The sequence below is a fragment of the Danio rerio genome, chromosome 24 (assembly GCF_052040795.2).
Source record: "Danio rerio strain M-AB ecotype USA chromosome 24, GRCz13ab, whole genome shotgun sequence".
Classification (NCBI taxonomy): Eukaryota; Metazoa; Chordata; class Actinopteri; order Cypriniformes; family Danionidae; genus Danio; species Danio rerio.
In genome coordinates, this window is record NC_141044.1 from 33,880,230 (window position 1) to 33,889,344 (window position 9,115).

General features: G+C 32.5%; 1 protein-coding gene across 3 annotated transcripts in view; it reads left to right on the forward strand.

The window, feature by feature from the left end:
- The window catches only part of dpyda (dihydropyrimidine dehydrogenase a), a 386,498-nt gene that overhangs the window by 205,612 nt on the left and 171,771 nt on the right, over positions 1-9,115 (forward strand). The window lies entirely within an intron of this gene.

Genomic DNA, 9,115 nt, shown 5'->3' on the forward strand with positions numbered 1-9,115 from the left:
TGTAAATAAAATGTATATGTTTAAGCTTCATTTTAAAGGTCTAGTGTGTCATTTCTGCCACTAGAGGAAGTGCGTTTGCGACAAACAAATGCATGTTTTGATTACATTGACTAAGTGTGGAATTGTGGGTGTCGTGGTCCTTATTACATCCTATGTGACGCCTGTACACCGAAAATATGATTAATTAGATTTACTAAATATTTAAGGTGACTGGTTGCAAACTATTTATATGGGCTGAATTTAATCAAATAAATTCAGTTTAGTAATCTTCAACTTAATTTGGTCCAACACATGCTAGTGAGTAAACAATAATTTTTGGGTGAACTGTCCCTTTAAAGATTCTGCTGCCATGTTTTAGAGGGAAAAACAACGAGTTAAGATCTTTACGTTAAACATATTAACAAACATAAAAAATTTAATTCAGTAACATTTTATTAAGAATATATATATAATTTTTAATTCACATGAACATGTTCTAAAATCATGTTTAATTCGTATTTTGTGTTTCATTATTGTGTCATGTGCGTTTCACTTGTGATTTTTACATAAGAACACAGTGATGCTCATATGTACTGATTTTTATTTTTGTAAAGGTTTGCTCCAAACCATCATTGCATAATTTCTTTTGCGGAAAACAATCATATTTATTAATTATTATTATTATTATTTTTTTAACAAACAAAGAGGTTAAATATTTTTTTAGAATATCTTTTTTAAGTTTGGATAAATGTAAGGATATGTAACATACCCAGACAAAATGTAAATTTTTGGGTGAACTATATATATATGATAAACAAGAACTGCAGCTTCTCACTTTATTTTTCAATTCATATAGCCAGCTTATAATGGTAAACATTTATACTTTTTTACTTTAATTGACATTCACATACATTCTCCCTTTGTATGTGTCATCAGAGGGGAAAAGCCCCGCCCATTAGTGATGATCCCTCTCTAATTAGCATTGGAGGTTAGTCTTTTAGTTGAATCTGCCACTATTCTGACACAAAGGCATTTGTAGCTCCATCCTCTTTTAAAAAGACAATCTCATTTGAATTAAAAGCGACAGTCACCAAACAGGCTCATTTAAGACCAAAGCCTGAAAGGGACCATTTCAAAGAGTTATAAAACATTATTTGTGTGTAATTATATTTTAATGCAGCTTCTCTCTTTACTTTTCTTTCTCTCCTTCTTTTTCTTCTGGAGTACTGCATCAGTTAGACTGGGTATGCAGTAGAAGTGAACCAGCCATGGTTTGATTTTTCTGTCATGCCTGTTTATAATGATTAATGCCCCAACTTGGGGCCACTCAGTGTAATTATGGCTCTTCAAGATTTTATTATTTTATTTGTCTGTTCTCCATCCTGCAGTGGCTCCAAAGGCCCCACAGAAATCAGATACTAGAAGACCAGAGCAAATGTCATTCACAAACGCATGCACCTTTTCAGTTAAATGGATATTTTCTTTGGTAATGTTTATAGCAAGGTTATATTAGTTTTGAATTTTTTTAAATTGGTTTTTATTTTGATATTGTTTTAAAATGTTTGGTTTAGTTTATGTAATGTCTTATTTAAGTGTTTATTTAGTGAGCACATTTTTATTTAAGTTTTTTTTTTTTGGTTTTAGTTTTAGTAATTTAAGTTTAGCACAGAATTCTAGCAAGATTCAGCACATAAATTCTAAAAATTATTTTACTTCAGTTAGTGTTTTCACTAGTGTTTTCAAAAATTTAAATTGGAACATTTTAATACTGAGGTATTTAAAAACAATTTGATTTAGTTTTTTATTAGTATCGGTACCATTTGTACCATCGGTATCACTCCAACTACACTGAAGGGGACACTACACTGTCTCATCTTTCGGATGAGACGTAAAACCGAGGTCCTGACTCTTTGTGGTCATTAAAAATCCCATGGCACTTCTCGTAAAAGAGCAGGGGTGTAACCCCGGTGTCCTGGCCAAAGTCCCTTAATCGGTCCTTACGATCATGGCCTCCCAATCATCCCCATCCACCGAATTGTAGGCCTGTATTATCAACTTTATGTAGGCCTGTATTATCAACTTTAAGAGGTTGGAACTGGCTCCATTTCAATATCAATGATGCAATAAATAAAACAGCCAAGTAAAGTGTTGTTGATATCCATTGATATCGGTCGCTATCGGTTGCTATCGGTCTCTCTTTTTTTTTTTGCCCTTTAGACCCTTTAGAAGTTATTTAATCTAACCTGCCTCAAAAACATTGCGTAATGCAATATAGAAATTTCTGTAATTTAACCTCAAGAAGATTTAGTAAGCAGGTCAACGAGCACACATAGAGCACTATGGTAAACAGATAGGGGTTCTACATAATTTGTCAACTTATTTGTCATAAGTTGAATTTAAAGCGACAGTCACTAATATGGCTCAGTTGGATCAAAGCCTAAAATGAGCAGTTTTAAAGAGTTATAAAATATTATTTGTTGGGTATTTTGAGCTGAAATTTCACATAAACACTCTAGGGACATCAGATACTTATTTTAAAAGTAAAAAGGGGCATAAAAGGTGCAATCAAAAAAAATAATAAAAAAAATCTAAACTTAAATACTTTTAATTTTGTGGATTTTTTTCTCGTGGTATCAAAAATGGTATCGAATATCGATATTTTTTCAAAATATTGTATTGAAGTTAGAAATTCGTGACAACACTAGTTTTCAATTACTGTTGTTGGTTTTGTTAACCCAGGGTATCCGCGGGGTCTTAAAATGTCTTTAAAATATTTTATTAAAAATTTATTGTTTTATAGGTGCAATGGTGTAAAACAAATTATTATAAATACGCAAACTACTTTAATTGAGTATTTTTTTTAGGAATTGTAATTTACTAAGTAGTTTTTAAAATGTATACTTTTACTTTTCCTTGAGTACATTTTTAGTTCAGTATCGGTACTTTTACTCCACTATTTTCCTTCAACCTGCAGTCACTACTTTATTTATTTATTTATTTATTTATTTATTTTTGTCTATGGGGATTAGAAAAATCAGTCCTGCGATTCCCATCCAATCAAATCACACATAGAAGGTAAATCACATCATAATGAACCTCAAGACATGGGTGATTTATAATTGCAGCAAACAGTTTAAAAGTGTCCAAGAAGATGTCCAAAATCTTTTCACTCATTGACCCAGAGACTGTTAAAATGCATGTCACAGATGAAAATATGACGGATGTTTACTGTATGATGACCAAAATGGCCTTAAACACCCAGCAGGCACAGGACGTCAACATGACGTCAGATTGACGTTGTTCCCCAGTGTCATGGACGTTGCATTTTATTTTAAAATGAAAATCAGGTTGAGAACTCCGGCCAACGTCAATATCCAACGTCTAACCTAAAACCTACCAAATATTAACGTCTAATGATGTTACAGCTTGATGTTGTGTTAATGTTACCGCTATGACGTCTATTAGATTTTGGATTTTGGTTGGCATACCTGATGAATAAATGTCAATATTTGACTTCAATATGACATTGGTTTAAGATGTTGGCTCGACCTTGTGATTTTGGTCACTTTTTAAACACGTGAAATCAACCAATTATCAACATATAATTACATACAGCTTGACATTTTGTGGACATTACCACTATGACCTCTATTAGATGTTAGATTTTGGTTTGCCATACCTGACCAATAAATGTCAGTATTTGACATCTTTATGACATTGGTTCAAGATGTTGGCTCAACGTTAGATTTTGGTCACTTTCTAACACAACCTGAAATCAACCAAATATCAACATCATTTGATGTCATCATTGGACATCAAAATACCGTTGTCCTTAGACGCTGGCTAGACATTGAATTTTTGCCACCTGAAGTCACAACCAAAATCTAAGCTAATATTAACGTCTTATGATGTTGTGTTTCTGCTGGGCAATAACTAGATGCACTACAGAATGTTACGTTTACAGACATCCACAAAATACATGTAAATACATCAGCTTTTTACAGCGCAATACTCATTCCTCTTGAGTACTTTTGAAAGGTCTTTTACTCATACTATGAGTAATATCTACAACAGATATTTTACTCTACTTGCACTACATTTTTAGGCAAGTAATGGTACTTTTACTTGAGTATGATTTTCTCAGTACTCTTTCCACCACTGGATAGGTGTTAAATAATTTTAAACAGGTCTTAATTTTCTTATTTCCAAGTAAAACTACCTAATCGAGCTGACACCCAATCAACAATAATCCTTCTCAAAACTTTTTTTTTTTTTTTTTTTTACATTTAAGTAATTTTTAAAGCAAATATATTCACAACAGCTGTTACAAAATTTTACAGCAAATTCTCCAAACTAAATTGCCTAACCAGTGAAAGAAAACTAAAGAAACGCATCCCTTTACATGATCTACATTAATACAAAAATTATTTACAGAAGTAACTGGGCCAGTAGAAACTATTCTTATCGTTTAGGCCTGTATAAGTCTAAAATTTAATTTGTAATGGTCTTAAAAGGGTCTTAAAAAGTCTAAAATTTAATTTGAAGATACATGCAGAAACCCTGTAACATTTTAAAATTTCATTTATTATTTTTAATACTTTTTTTCAGTTATCAATAATGTTTTTTGACCAATAGTTTCAGTCTTCGTTTTCCTTTACTAAAATAACCTTGGTTTACATTAAGCGAATTGCCATACTTGACTTTCTTTCAACTTCAGACTGAACAGCAATTATCCCTCATGTTTCTAACATTATCTATACGTCATATAAACAATGTAATATGCAGGTCTCGTAGTCATTGCCGTTGATGTGCAATGTTATTCTTTGTTTGTGTGGATGTGGTTCTTGCATGCCATAGTTATACAAATGCAATGAGAGGAGACTAATCTCGCAGATCAATTGTGGTGATGCAGGCTGTCTGGAAAGCAGGTACGATCTATGCAGAATGCTGAACGCTTCACCCAAATGAGTCTATAATGCATTTAACAAGCAAGACTGATGGTGTAATTTGCATTAGAGGAAGGCTTTGTGTGTTGTGTCAGAGAAAGGCTAGACATGAGGAGTACATTTGTTTGGATGGTAAATGCATGTGCTTATTAATCTTTATCCCATTAATGAGGCAGTGCAGTGGAGTTCAGAAGTGTGAATCTGATCTAGGTTGTACAGTCTTAATTTAGACCTGCAATAAAAGAGGTTAACTGATAATCAAACAAGAAATGTTGTTACATTCAGTATCAGAGTATACATGCACATTTTTATCTTTTTGATTGCATTTCTTAAGGTTACTATTGATTAGCTCAAAAATACAGTACAACTCACAATTTAATAATTAATTAATTAATCATAATTTTGGCAAGGCAGTGGCGCAGTAGGTAGTGCTGTCGCCTCACAGCAAGAAGGTAGCTGGGTCGCTGGTTCGAACCTCGGCTCAGTTGGTGTTTTTCTGTGGAGTTCGCATGTTCTCCCTGCCTTCCCATGGGTTTCCTCCGGGTGCTCCGGTTTCCCCCACAGTCCAAAGACATGCGGTACAGGTGAATTGGGTAGGCTAAATTGTCCGTAGTGTATGAGTGTGTGTGTGGATGTTTCCCAGAGATGGGTTGCAGCTGGAAGGGCATCCGCTGCATAAAAACTTGCTGGATAAGTTGCCGATTCATTCCGCTGTGGCGACCCCGGATTAATAAAGGACTAAGCCGACAAGAAAATGAATGAATAGTCATAATTTTGTCATTTTTAGCATCATTATTCATGACTTCAGTGTCAAATGATCCTTCAGAAATAATTATCTTGAATGTTAGTTTTAATAATTATTATTAATAATGTTAATAATAATAAAAGCAGCAGCTAAACAATAATAATATAGAAGTAATTCATATGCATTAATTAATGCTAATTTGTAAATCATCACTTAAAACATACTTGTTACGGTAGCTTTTGTGTCATTTTTTATATGTGATTTCAAATATTTACTATTATTTATTTTCTTGGCTTGGTTTTTAGTTTTGTTTTCATGCATGTATGCTTGTACATTATGTATATTTTACCTCAATGCTTTTTGTATGTATAGAGTGTTTTGAGCAACTTTTTTGCTTTAGTGGCTAATTCGTATAAAGTATTCCTACAATTTTGTACAAATATATAAAATATACTTTCAATATTTTTATACACTTTTTATATATATTTATTTCAATACTTAAAAAAAAAAAAACATAGAGAAAGAGAGTTTTGAGTTTTTAAGGCCTCATACCTGGAGTTACTTATGGCCCCCAAATCATTAAACCCGCCCCTTTATATATAACTTAACTCGAATAATATAAAGTCAGAATCACAAGTTTAAAATTCTTCTTTGTATATCACAGTTCAATTGTTTTTTAGAGTTACGAGATATGAAAACTTAATTGTGAGTTTATAACTCAAACCTGTAAGACATTAGTTTAAATTAAAATGAATAAATTGCATTTGCAAGATACAAACCTTTTATTCTGAGATATACATACATATGATTTCTAATTTATTTTACTTTTTCTTACTTCTGGCTTTTTTAATAGGAGGTAAATCTGTAATGTTTCTATATTGGAGGTAAATGACGCTGTAAAAATGGAACAGACATGTATAAAAACAATTGCATTTTCTGCATAATCTCTTATTTAGTTTTCTTATACACATCATGTCTTAGATTTATATATTAAACAGCAGCCACTGCAGGATAGCTTTGACCTCGCTCTGACAGATTTTTGTATTTTTTTTTTCTTCCTGATTGCATCATTAAATGTGTCGCCTGCTCGTTCCTACAAACCAAACTGACGGTAGGAAACTGCGTGCGTTTCCCCTGCAGTTTTGATCTCCTGAAATAAGACAATTACAGCAGGATGCTGGATCTGAATAGCAAAGCATTTGATATGGTATTAGTTCAAGCCTGTGGTTTAATGTGTGGGATTATCGGCCATTGAGCAGTATATTCCTCACTTGATCTCCCCTGCGTGTCTGGAGAGGAGGAGGGCAAGAGATAGATGGGAAACAGCGGCGCGCATCTTCCCCGGGATAATGAAACGTGTAGGGAGAAACAGATACGCCATTGCTTCCTTTCAAAACTGGTTTGTAAAAACATGCAGGAATATACAGATAAGTGTCAGTGCATTGGTGAATGATGTGTGATTCTTTTGATATGTCTTCGGGGAATCAGTTCATTAAAAGAATTGTTCACTAGTTGGGACTTTGATTCGATTAAAAAACTGGACTGATTTGTTTTTTAATAGTTTCAATAGATGTTGCATCATTTGATCGGGTCTGGGAAACATATTTTTCTTGTTTGTTTTGTATTGAGCTTAAAATATGCCAAAACAATCTAAATTTGAATTGTCTTCATTTAATTTTATTAACAATAGTAATTTAATAAAATGTATTATATGCTTTTAAAAACATTTTTTAAATTTGAATTAGATTTATTTACTTGAATATTAAACATCTAAAATTTAGGACAACTCAAAGTTTTAAGACAGATTTCTTATAGATTTATTATCAAACTTCTGATTTTTTTTGTTCTGAATTCATAGACTTGAACCAGTGATCTTCTTGCTGTGAGTCGACAGTGCTAGATCGCTAGATGATCACCCAAAGTCAACCCAAGCATGGTGGCCAATTTTACCCTTGCTTTACATTTAAAACTGTTTTTTTATTTTTTGTGTATGTGTGTTTTTTTTTTTATTTTTTTATTTTTTTATAAACCCCAGTTATTTTAAACATGGATTGTCAATTTAATTATTTTAGCCTACTTTACCAGTTAATCCAGTTTAGATAATTGGTCTGGACAATGTGTTCATTAATTGGACTGATGTGTGATCTGCATTGAATGTATATATTTCGGTTAGATTTGATTCTTTTGAGTCTTTTGAATAGGTTCACAACCGGTCTGAGTAATTTATTCAATAATTTGACTCTTTCGTATTGTAAACATGAAACCTGTTAGGAGAAACAGATACTGCTTGTCACTGTGATACTTAAAAAAATAATTTAGACACTGATTGAACCAATTCATTATTCTGAACCTACCAGTTAATCTAGCTTAGATAATTGGTCTAAACGATGTGTTCATTAATTGGACTGATGTGTGATCTGCATTGCAAGTATATTTACCTTAAATGTATAGCATTTGAGTCTTTTGAATAGATTCAAAATCATTCTGAGTGATTTGTTCATTAATTTGACTCTTTCGAATCGGAAATGTGAAAGGTACAAGGAAAAACACGTCATTGTGTCACTTCAAAATACCAAATTCATTTACACACTGATTGAATCAATTTAATTATTTTTGAGCCTGCTTTACCAGTTAATCCAGTTTAGATAATTGGTCTGAAGGATGTGTTTATTATTTGGATTGATGTGTGATCTGCATTGTTATATTTGATTCTTTTGAGTCTTTTGTAGGTTCACAACTGGTCTGAGGGATTTTTTCATTAATTTGACTCTTTCGAATCATAAACGTGAAACGTCTTAGGAGAAACAGATACATCATTGCATCACTGATTGGATCAATTTATTTTTTTGAGCCTACTTTACCAGTTAATCCGGTTTAGATAATTGGTCTCACCATGTACAGTATATGCATTATTTGATTCTTTTAAGACAAGTTTTCAATGAATAGGTTCACGAAACCAGTCTGAAAGATTTGTTCAATAATTTTTTTTTTTTCGAATCGCAAACATAAAACCTATAAGGTGAAACAGATATGTCATTGAATCACTTCAAAAAGGCCAATTAATTTAGACATTGATTGATCAATTTAATTATTCTGAGCCTACTTTACCAGTTAATCCAGTTTAGATAATTGGTCTGAACATTATGGTCATTAATTGGACTGATCTGTGATCTGCGTTGCATGTATGTATTTGTCTTATATTTGATTTATTTTGAGTCTTCTGAATAAGTTCACAACCAGTCTGTGTGATTTGTTCAATAGTTTGACTCTTTCGAATCGTAAACATGAAACCTGTAAGGAGAAACAGATACTGCACGTCACAGCGGTGCCTAAAAAAGAATAACCTGGACACTGATTGAACCAATTTAAATATTCTGAGCCTACTTTACCAGTTAATCCAGTTTAGATAATTGGTCTGAACAATGTGTTCATTAATTGGAATGAT